Source organism: Xiphophorus maculatus, chromosome 8, assembly GCF_002775205.1.
Source record: "Xiphophorus maculatus strain JP 163 A chromosome 8, X_maculatus-5.0-male, whole genome shotgun sequence".
In the NCBI taxonomy this organism is placed as follows: Eukaryota; Metazoa; Chordata; class Actinopteri; order Cyprinodontiformes; family Poeciliidae; genus Xiphophorus; species Xiphophorus maculatus.
This window is the reverse complement of record NC_036450.1, coordinates 10579083-10589176: the sequence shown is the minus strand read 5'-3', so window position 1 is coordinate 10589176 and position 10094 is coordinate 10579083.

Sequence of the window (10094 nt, the reverse complement as noted above, 5' to 3'; positions counted from 1 at the left end):
AATGGGGAAAAAAAAGCTATTTGAACTAACTCAACTCTATAGGAAAAAAAATATATATCCCCTAACCCTTGGCTGTACAACACTTATCAAAAATGGATGTTTTTTTTACATTGCTTTGAAGAGATTTTGGCCCTTTCTTTTATGCACAATTGTTTTATTTCAGCCATATTTAAAAAATTTTGAGCTTCAGCAACCCACTTAGGGATGCTTCACATAATTTTATTTAGATTTGTCTTCAATCAGATGTTTGAATATACCACACCAAACTCTTTTGTCTTGTGTGAGTCTAGACTTAAGGTTAAGGCAGTCCAGTGATAATCAAAAATTTGGTTTTGAGATTTTTCTGGTAGAGAGCAGAATTCCTGTTTCCATTTGAGTTGATTTTCACAGGTATTCACCACAAAATGTGACCACAACTCCCTTTGATTTGCAGAAATACGCAATTGTTAAAATTTCCACAATATGTCAGAAAAGCATGCAGGTTTTCATAGACTGTCCTAAATTTTGCATGAGTAAGAAGTACAATCTAGAAAAATACTATTACCATAACTTTGATATTCCTTAAGCTATTAGATGACCCATTATTTTACAATGAAGAGCTGTAAAATAACGGTATGTTTACGTTGACCTCTGTAGGCTGTGTGATCCCTCATCGATCTCAGGAACATTTTATTTGTCACACGATCCACAACACAACAGATCCCCTGTTCTCTCTGCAGCAGCACCCCCCCCCCTCCCCCCCACACACACACTCCATTGTAAAGACTGTATCCACGCCGGCCCTGCTCGCATCTCTGAGTTGTCAGTGTTTCTCTGTCTCTCGTGTGCACACACTCGCGGACATACATCACATAGGATCTGGCAGAAAATGGGGTTCTTGTGAGCAAGGCTGGTATGACTCATTGTTCCTCCTGCGCTTGGCTGTCAGCTAAAGCTTCTGTTAGCTACTGTTTGGGACAGGCAAAATGACTCATAGTAAATCTTATGCATAGGAGCACATGGCTCTGTTTTATTTGGTTATATCCTTTTTTTTATTATTTCACTTTTTGCTTTCTGTAGAGCAGGAATAAGAAGAATCTGTACTCAGTAATGGCTGCAAATCATTTTTATTTTTTTTATTATTCTTGAGCCTTTTCACATAATTACTTAGGAATTTAGTTGACTTGGAATGTGCATGTCAGACCACCTCTTCACATATTCAGCTGCATTTATGAATAAGTTGCCTGTGTGGTCTTAACAATATCCTTGTGAATTTCGCATTGAGTGCATTTTAGGAATGTGCTGAGCAGAAGTGTGTGCAGACTACAATGAAGTGCAACTCACTGAGAAGTAGGCTAAAGCCTTAGCATTCATTATGTAGATAGGAATCCTGTAATACAATGCACTGTGTGCGTCATTCGTATGTAAGTAGTGTGTAGGAGGTTACAGCAGGAAAAATGCATTAGGCTAATGTGCAGAGGTAAAAACTAAGGGCTCATTGTTTTTCAGCAGCATGATTATTTATAAAATCCCAGATCTCTTAATTAAATATCGGAAAAGAAGCTGAAAAAATAAACAGAATAATGCACCAGGGGTCATTTTCTGTCCTTTATCTTGGAGAAAAACAAGAGTTTGTCAGTCAGTCTCGCACACAGGAGGACGGATGCTGGATCCAGATGGCAGAACAAAGCCTGAGGTCGGGTTTAATGAGCAAAGTTAATTACCACATGACCGCTCTGTCGGTCCACTCGCTGTGGACTGATTGGCCGTTATGGTGTGTACAACAGGAAGCGAAGGAAGTGCACCCTACCCCCTGCAAGTGCGACACATGTTTGGACAGAAAAACAGCAGGTTTACCTGTTCAGCTAACAAACTCCAACATGCAGTCAAGGTAAACGAAGCCCTCAAAACAGACGGAGTATTCACAACAGGAGGTGCATCAGAGAGATGCACCTTCACCGTGTCAATTGATGCATATTTCTGCACAATAACAGGTGCAGAAATATGCTATCATGTTATCTAAGCTGTGTTGAGTTTAGATAACATAGAGAAATCAACTATGTTATTTCTAAGCATGATAAATTAAAATTAGCTCAATAATTTCCTTTTTGATCTATAATATTTTTTGAAGAGTATATTTGTTTATAGATTTCTATTTCATTTATGGTTTCAGTTCCAAGTAGCTTTTATTTCCATTTTGTTTACCGTTTTTGGTTTTATTTTGGATATTTAAAATATCTTCCAGGTCCAGAGTGAAGTACTCTTTACAAAATGAAAGTTTATCAGTTTTTGCGAAGGCAAACTGGCATCATATTTTCAACCCATTATGAAAATATGACTTGAAACTGATAACAGTTAATGTTTATCAATCACTGGTGAAATTTATTGTCTGTAAAACAATAAGGCCTAGTTTAATATAAAGATAAACATAAGAGGATTATTTTGTTTGTTTTTTTAAATCATAGATATTGCAGGAAAAGAAATTAAAAATAGTTAAAAACCTGCATTTATTGTTATATCTGTACTTCAAAATATGAACTACTTCCTTTTAAATTTTAGCCAAAGGTATTAAGTGCCATTATGTGAAGTCACTGGTTGCGGACCTCTGATATGCCAAAAAAAAAAAAAAATGCTAGAAAAAGTGCTAGAAAAAAATGCTTAAAATAAGCACAATATGTTTTGATAAATTCAATAAATTAAACTGATTTTGAAAAATAAGTTTGAAAAGATTGCTTCCAGAATGAGTTGTGCTCATAAACTAACTGATATTGAAAGCAATAAAATAAGTAAAACATAAATGGGGGTGAGTACTTCATATAGTTTACCAGTTACTGCAGTGAGACAAGTCACAACATAAAAAGCTGTTTTTCTTACTTATGTGACCTACTAGCAAAGAAAAGTCCCCCTGTGTATGCAATCAATTCATATAAAACCCTCAAAGGACACCAAAATACTACTTTGCTCCTTATTTAATGTTTGTCTGTGCTCAGACAGGCAGCAAAGGAAACCATTAGTCACAGAGGTGCTATCAAGCTCTGTTTAATTGTCTCATTCATCTTCCCTGAGCTGCCGAGTTCTGCACAGCTGCCCAGATCCACCAGGGACCCCTCAGGCGCACTCCACCAAAAAACAAGTTCACTATCACTTATGGCAGCAAGTGGTCCCATAATTTCCCCGTGTGTGTATGTGTTAGAGGAACTCACGTTAGGTCAGGAGTGTTTCCGGTTTTACTGTAAGTGAGCTTCTGGCCTCTCATCTCCACAGAACAGATGAGAGCTTCCTGCAGCGGGTTCAGGAAGTTCATGCATAAATAAAGCAATTTATAAGAATCACATTTAGAACGGATCACACACCTAAGCTAAACTGTGAAAGCTTTCAGAGAGTGTGATGATTGCCTCCACAATTTAAATCCCTTCCACTTTCGGCAGCCCACTAATAAAAGTGCTGTGCTTTTAGCGCTCAAGCTAATATTTCAGGGTGTTGTCAAGGCGAAGCTTCAAAATATAAAAACTTTATATACATGTAGTTTACCATTTACTGCAGTGAGACAAGTCACAACATAAAAAGCTGTTTTTCTTATTTATGTGACCTACTAACAAAGAAAATCAGGCAATGAATTCATACACAGGCTGGAAGTAATAATATCTAAAATTTGAAAGCAACTTTTTTTGTTTTTGTTCCTTAAAACTGAAGTATGTGACTTTTGCAAAAATATATATTTTTTCCCTTATGTTGAACACATATGCCTCCTACTGCCTCCAACAATGCACCGCTCTGTCACAAACAACAAATCAGAGCCAAAAGTAGGGTTTTAGAGCTATCGATCATGTTTGTGTATGTGCTGCTAAATGTCATCGGTGTCCAAGCTAACTAGCCTTACCATGGCGAATTAGCACCAACTATAGTGAAGGAGAAAGGAAGGCGCAGGGGGTGAGTGGGCGCATACACGATGCAAATCAACAGCGCTAAGACCCTCCTCCTGGCTCTGATTGGTTGTTTTTGACTGGGTGGTATATTCTGCAGTTAGCACTGGGAAAAGACAGGGGAGCTCATTTTTGTTAATTTTATTTTAACTTTTCCACAGGTTACATATCTTATGCTGTCACGGCATAATGATAATTTTAACAAATATGTAAAAAACAAACAATTTAAAAAAAAATAAAAGTTACATTCTGAAGCTTCCCTACGTCCCTACCTGTGTCCACAATGATCATTGGATAATCCACCCTTGATAGGAGCCACATGGTTCTTCTAATTGGTTTATTAAGCATTTCATTAGTTTTTAGTGATAAACCCAACAATTTCTACTGAGATTACCACATAATTTTCTTTTACTTAAATCTTTCTCTACTTTGTTTAAAAGGACATTATTTCTACTTAGTTCCTTTGTTTTTTTCCTTTCTTTTTTTTTTTTTAGCAATAACCTTTGAAAGCTTCTTACATAACACACTCCCACTAAAAATAAACCAGTGGAATTCATTATGGTTACATTAATGAAATGATGTGGCCCCTTTTAGTTCTCTTTAATGCTTCCACCCTGACCCGAGTGCTCCTCACGCTGCGATAACGCCACAAATAACTACCCACAAAGACTATTTCGGGAGTAGCCATCATCCTCTAGTGAATTTATTGTAATTTCAAAATTCAGCACAAGTATCATTCCACAATGGTGCAGATGTGATTTCAGAAGCAGAGTGGGAGGAATGGAGAGGAAATAAGTGGTTTGCGGCAGAGCTGGATAAAACGCGCCGCTCTTCAAACTCGCTCGCTGCATCTCACTTTGTCTTTCAAACAATGCGAACCACCCTGACTCCTCCCGTTTCCCATGATGCTCGTTCTCTCATGCTCCCCTTCTCTCCTGAGGGCTGAGGTTAACATTTTCAACATCACGGAACAACACTTGACCTGTTTTTAGCTGCCGGGGTGATGGCTTTGCCCCCAGTGACGTTCAGTTTGGAGGAAGTAGAGGAGGTGGAGTGTTGCACGACGGAACCAGGGAAAGGGAACAAACAAAACATGTTGGCAGGCAGCACTGTTGCACGGGCCTCGTCTGTGCCTATTTACAACCAAAATTACAACTTAAAAGTTCACATCATGTCGTATTGTGCACAGTACATAACAACACAGTCAGGTTTTGTTGAATTCTATAGGATATACTGCGCAACGTATGCAAAAAATATTTTTGAAATTATTTATTACAGTCTCATTTACGCTCATGAGAGTGACAATAGAAGGAATCTTGCTCTATCTTCAGGCTGAATGCCAGTGGAAGACATGTTTGTTTTTACCCAATTAGTGATGATACCAGAGCTTGCAACATTGTAAGTGCCAGCAAAAGTCCTCTCTCAGTTGCGCAAAACTCAAACATATTTTTAGACACTGCAACGAGGGCTCTGTGTTTTGGCTTCAGTGAATGTACTGAGTAGGAGTTGCGCTCCAACAAACTTTCACTTCGTCCTTCTCTTGGGGTTTGCTTGGCTCCAACAGTTGAAGATGTAACAAACTGCCCAGAATACTGCCTGCCTTTAATGTGATGAACATGACATTTAAAAGAGCAGGAAATACAGAATTCAATCAAAAGAGTCATATTCTCTAAAATGTTATAAAGTGTTTCCTGGTTAGCTTAGAATTTACAATTATAAATGTTTGGCAGGCTACAAGCAGCAGAATATTTTGTAGAGGGAATCATTTTCCTGGCAGAGGGAATGTGATTTCCCATATTTAAACCATATTTTGTGACCACAATTGGGTCTGGGTTATCTTAAAACACAACATTCTATAGATAGAAGTGAAAGAATTGAGTTTAACCAAAATGTCAGCTAAATGGACAGTGTTTCAAAGCAAAGGGCATAAGCAGAATGCCTCCCAGCAATAAGAGACAATTAGTATCCATGACAAAGTCAAAGTAGATACGCCAGCGTGCATTAAAAAAAGGCAAAATATCGTGTCATGTCAGCCAAAATGCAATCAGACTAGTTGAGAGGTCCAGTAAATGTGGCTGGACCCTTTTTATCTGGCAAGTAATTCTATGTAGCAGCTCACCTGAGTAGATGAGAGATACAGATGTAGATTTGAGCATGAAAACATGCAATCAAACATGTTCAGGGATCCGAATATTTGTTTTCTGCATATTTTGAATATATCTTTTTCTAAAAGTTGATCTAATCTTAACTCAACTACCTTTAATTGACATTATTGCTAGGAGAACATAGTTTTCACACCACCTGTAGCCATAAGTAATGAATCAGTTCATTGGATGACCATTTAAAAAGAGTTCAGTAGCTGAGTAATTTCCATTCTGTTAATATTTTTGGAGGGCAACTTTATTTATAGATACATCAACATTCAGTTAATTTATGGTTTTGGTTGTGTTTTTTATGTCCATTTTATTTATTGTTTTTGGTTGTCATATTCAGATTTTATTGTAGATATTTAAAATATATTCCAGTTCCAGTGTTAAGCAACCAGCGTTAATTGTATCATTGTCAATGTAATACTTGTAAATGGTCTCAAAACAACATTATTGATCATCGCAATAACTACTGGGACATTTGTTATTGCTGCAGATCTAGATGTATGCAAAGTCAGGAGATAATGTAACTGCAAGACAGCAGTCAATCCGCTTTGCTTTCAGAGATATAGAATATATTTTGACATATCTCAAAAATTATCAATCTACAAAAGTTGGAGAATAAAATGAATCTGTGTTAAAACACATTTTCACTGACTTTTTTTTATAGCTGCATTTGGGAGCGATGGTTAACATTTCTGCCCTGGAGAAGCAAGACAACTGGGATGTTTTTCCTACTCAAAACGGGGTTTTATCCAGATACTGGTCTCCTCCCGCACATGCTAATCTAACTTCATAATAACAAACCTGTTTCAAGGAAACAGCAACTACTCCTCCTATTGGTTTTTCTAGGCCCAGAATGGTGGAAAAAACAAACAAATAGTGAATAAATCAATCTAATTCTCAATAGGCTGCACCATATGACTGATTTATTTCCATGATAATATTTTATGTAATACATTTGTTTACTTATCAGCTTTTTCTTTTTTTTTTTTTTGGTATAACATATATTTATGTGGAGTTGTGTGGGTGCCTCCCTATAAATAGTTTTCAATCTGCTGATCCAAAGTGTAGGTGAGGTTGCCCTCTGCTCTACTGTGGGTTCTTAAGGCAGTACAAAAATGAACCATCGATTTTAGAAAGAATTAGAAATAAAGTGCTCACATTGGAGTCAAGACTGTGCCGCCTTTGGCTCCATCCTTGTAGTAATTTTAGCTTTTCGTGGATTTAAGCTCGTGATCTGCCAGATACAAGTTCAATTTCATAGTCTGCCTTCTGTTCCCGTAAAGTAAGACCAGATATGATGCAGAACATGTACATCTCAGTGTGTAGGGTCACATTCATACTGTTATTACAGAGGATTTGAGATAAATGTTTATACTGAGAATTAATTGTACTTTTTTCAGTGTTTTCTGATTAGCTTCAAATTTTGGTTTTCCTCCATAAACACAGCTGTGAGAAAGAATGGCCCAGTCCAAATCCAAATTGACATTACCTAATGCTCAATCTCCAGCTTGAATAAACTGGTGCTATTTTGCAAAGAAGCACAAGCAAAGAAATATGTCTGTATGGTAAAAGTTAGTAGAGACATCAGCAGCTGCAGTTTTAATGAAAGGTGGCTCTACATACTGTATATCTGTGTCCTGTTTGTCTTGGTTTATCACATGAAATCCGATTAGTTCCACCTTCCTCACAACTATGTTATTTAGAAACTCTCTCATTGCACACAAAACTAAAATATTCAAAGCCATGGTCATATTTTAAACTATACAGCTCTACATTAATCTACAATCAACAGTTGTAAACAAATTCTTAAATTATTTAAAGGTAGTAATAAAAAAAAAACAGGTGAGATTTAAAACTACACAGAACAGCTTTAAAGAAAAACTCTGCTTGTTTTTCTTGATGCCTCTACAAGCTCCTAAGTGGACTCGGGGTTAAAGTTTGGTAATAATCTACTCAATCTTGACCTTTCACAACTGAGCCGGATATTTCAAAAGAATCCAAGCAAGCAGCATGAGTCAAATGTGGTGACACAGTGTGATTCAGCCGTGTCACATTGAAGCCCACTGAGATAACGCCACGAGGAGGCGAGTCTTGGTTGTGCTTCCGGCAGCTTCCCTCGAGGGGGGAAGTGTTTTAAGTGTGTTTTGTGACTCTGATAATCATGTTGGCTGTCAAGCAATTGGGCAATTGACTAGCTACGCTCCTAAGCAAACACACACACACACACACACACATGCCCACACACACTTAGTTACAGGAAGTTCAGTCTCTTGACTGTCACATTAGCAAGGACATTACGCTTCCTCTTGATCATCCTGCAGGAATCTTGTCCTCCCTTCCTCTTCCTCTCTTCAGTTTTTGCTCTCATGATTGGTTTTTGTTGATTTATGTTCACTTATCAATGATAAACAAAAGAAAGACACATCCTACTATGTTGATAAGTTTTTATTTCTGCATACATGATATTTTCTCTGCCTGCTACAACTTTCATAATCAAACAAATTAACCATGCTGGTTTTTAAAAAAATAAAACTGATCCAATATGCAAAAAGGTCTGCACTGCCATGGTCAGAAAATAAGATGCAGTTAAGTTTAAATTAAGTTTATTTATTTGTGTAGCACAAGCAGCAACAAAACAGTTTAAAGCCATTTTATTCAGTGTGAAACGGCAGAAGCTGGCCTGTTTGGTGGAGAGAGCCACTCCGGCATGGATTAACACACCAAGGAGAAAATACTTTGCTGATGATCTCCAAGAACCCATTATTACCCCTTCCCAATGAATCTGACCATTCTTTATAAAACTGAAGGTCCATCATTCTGTAGTGAGAAAGACAACAATCTTCATAGACAGTGGCAGTTCTCAAGAATGGGAGACGGCTCACTGCTCAGAGAAGCATCTACTTAGGGTCAGCACAAGAAGTAACAAAAAAAAAATGTCTCTCCACAGACACAAAACAATGTCTTCTAAAATGGCTGAAAGTGTTCTTAGATAGAGACTTGTCGGTCTCTCTTCTGATGGGTTTGCTTAAAGGAAGGTCAAGATTTGTGTAAATAGGAGTGAAAGTCCCAGCAAGTTTAACCTTAGATCAGGAAATGTAAGGATACAAAAAACAAAACAAAAGCAAGTTGTAGAAGCACCGTCTTAGACTCAACAGTGACTGGTTGGCACATTAAATGATAAACTCAATGTCAGCAAAGTAAGAATTAGAACAACTTGGTCGTTTTTAGAAATGGTTTGCAACAATAAAGGGACATGGCAACCCAGTCTAGGTTTGTCAGGTTGCGTCTGAGGCAACCAAAGAAAACTCGCTGTCCTTTTAGGCCGATTAGCCCGAAGTGCAAGATGTCTGGAGATAATGAGCAGTTCCCCTCTGTGTGAAAAAGAATTGAAGCAAATTGAAATGATTTTGAGCTGTTTGGTGATGGGTTCTATTATCGATCTGTAGCTGCTGTTTTTTGTGTGGTGCTTGGTTTGGTTGTTGCTTCATGTCAGATTACCTTTGCCCCTTTACAGAGAAAAGAGCGCTGGGTTGTGTTACAGTGAAATGTAACTTTAAATTGTTTGATTTAAGAATAACAGTGAATGTCCTATATACAGTATATAGCAACTATAAATGTGTGAGTGGACTTGTTTGCAGATGAGGGAAAACACTGAAAGCTTCCTGTTTCCTGTCTTTAATCCTTGTGTCTGTTCTGCTTACGCTGCATCATGTCACCCAGACATGCAACCCCCCCACACACCCACACACACACACAAGTTGTGCTCTAGTCCTAGCATGATTTGACCTACAGCTAATCCTCCTCACAGTCTTCATTCATTCATTTGTCCATTTACAGACACTCTAAGATAGTTGGAGGGAAAAACCACGGCCGACTGAATAAACAGATGAACCAAGAATTCTAAAAGTAGCGGCTGAAAAACGAACAAAAACATACATATTGAAAGACGATAAAAGGATCTCCAAAGTTAATCCCTAAATCCGGTCTTGTCCCTCCTAACATGGACGATAAAAGGCAAAACAAAGTTTTATTTCCTGTG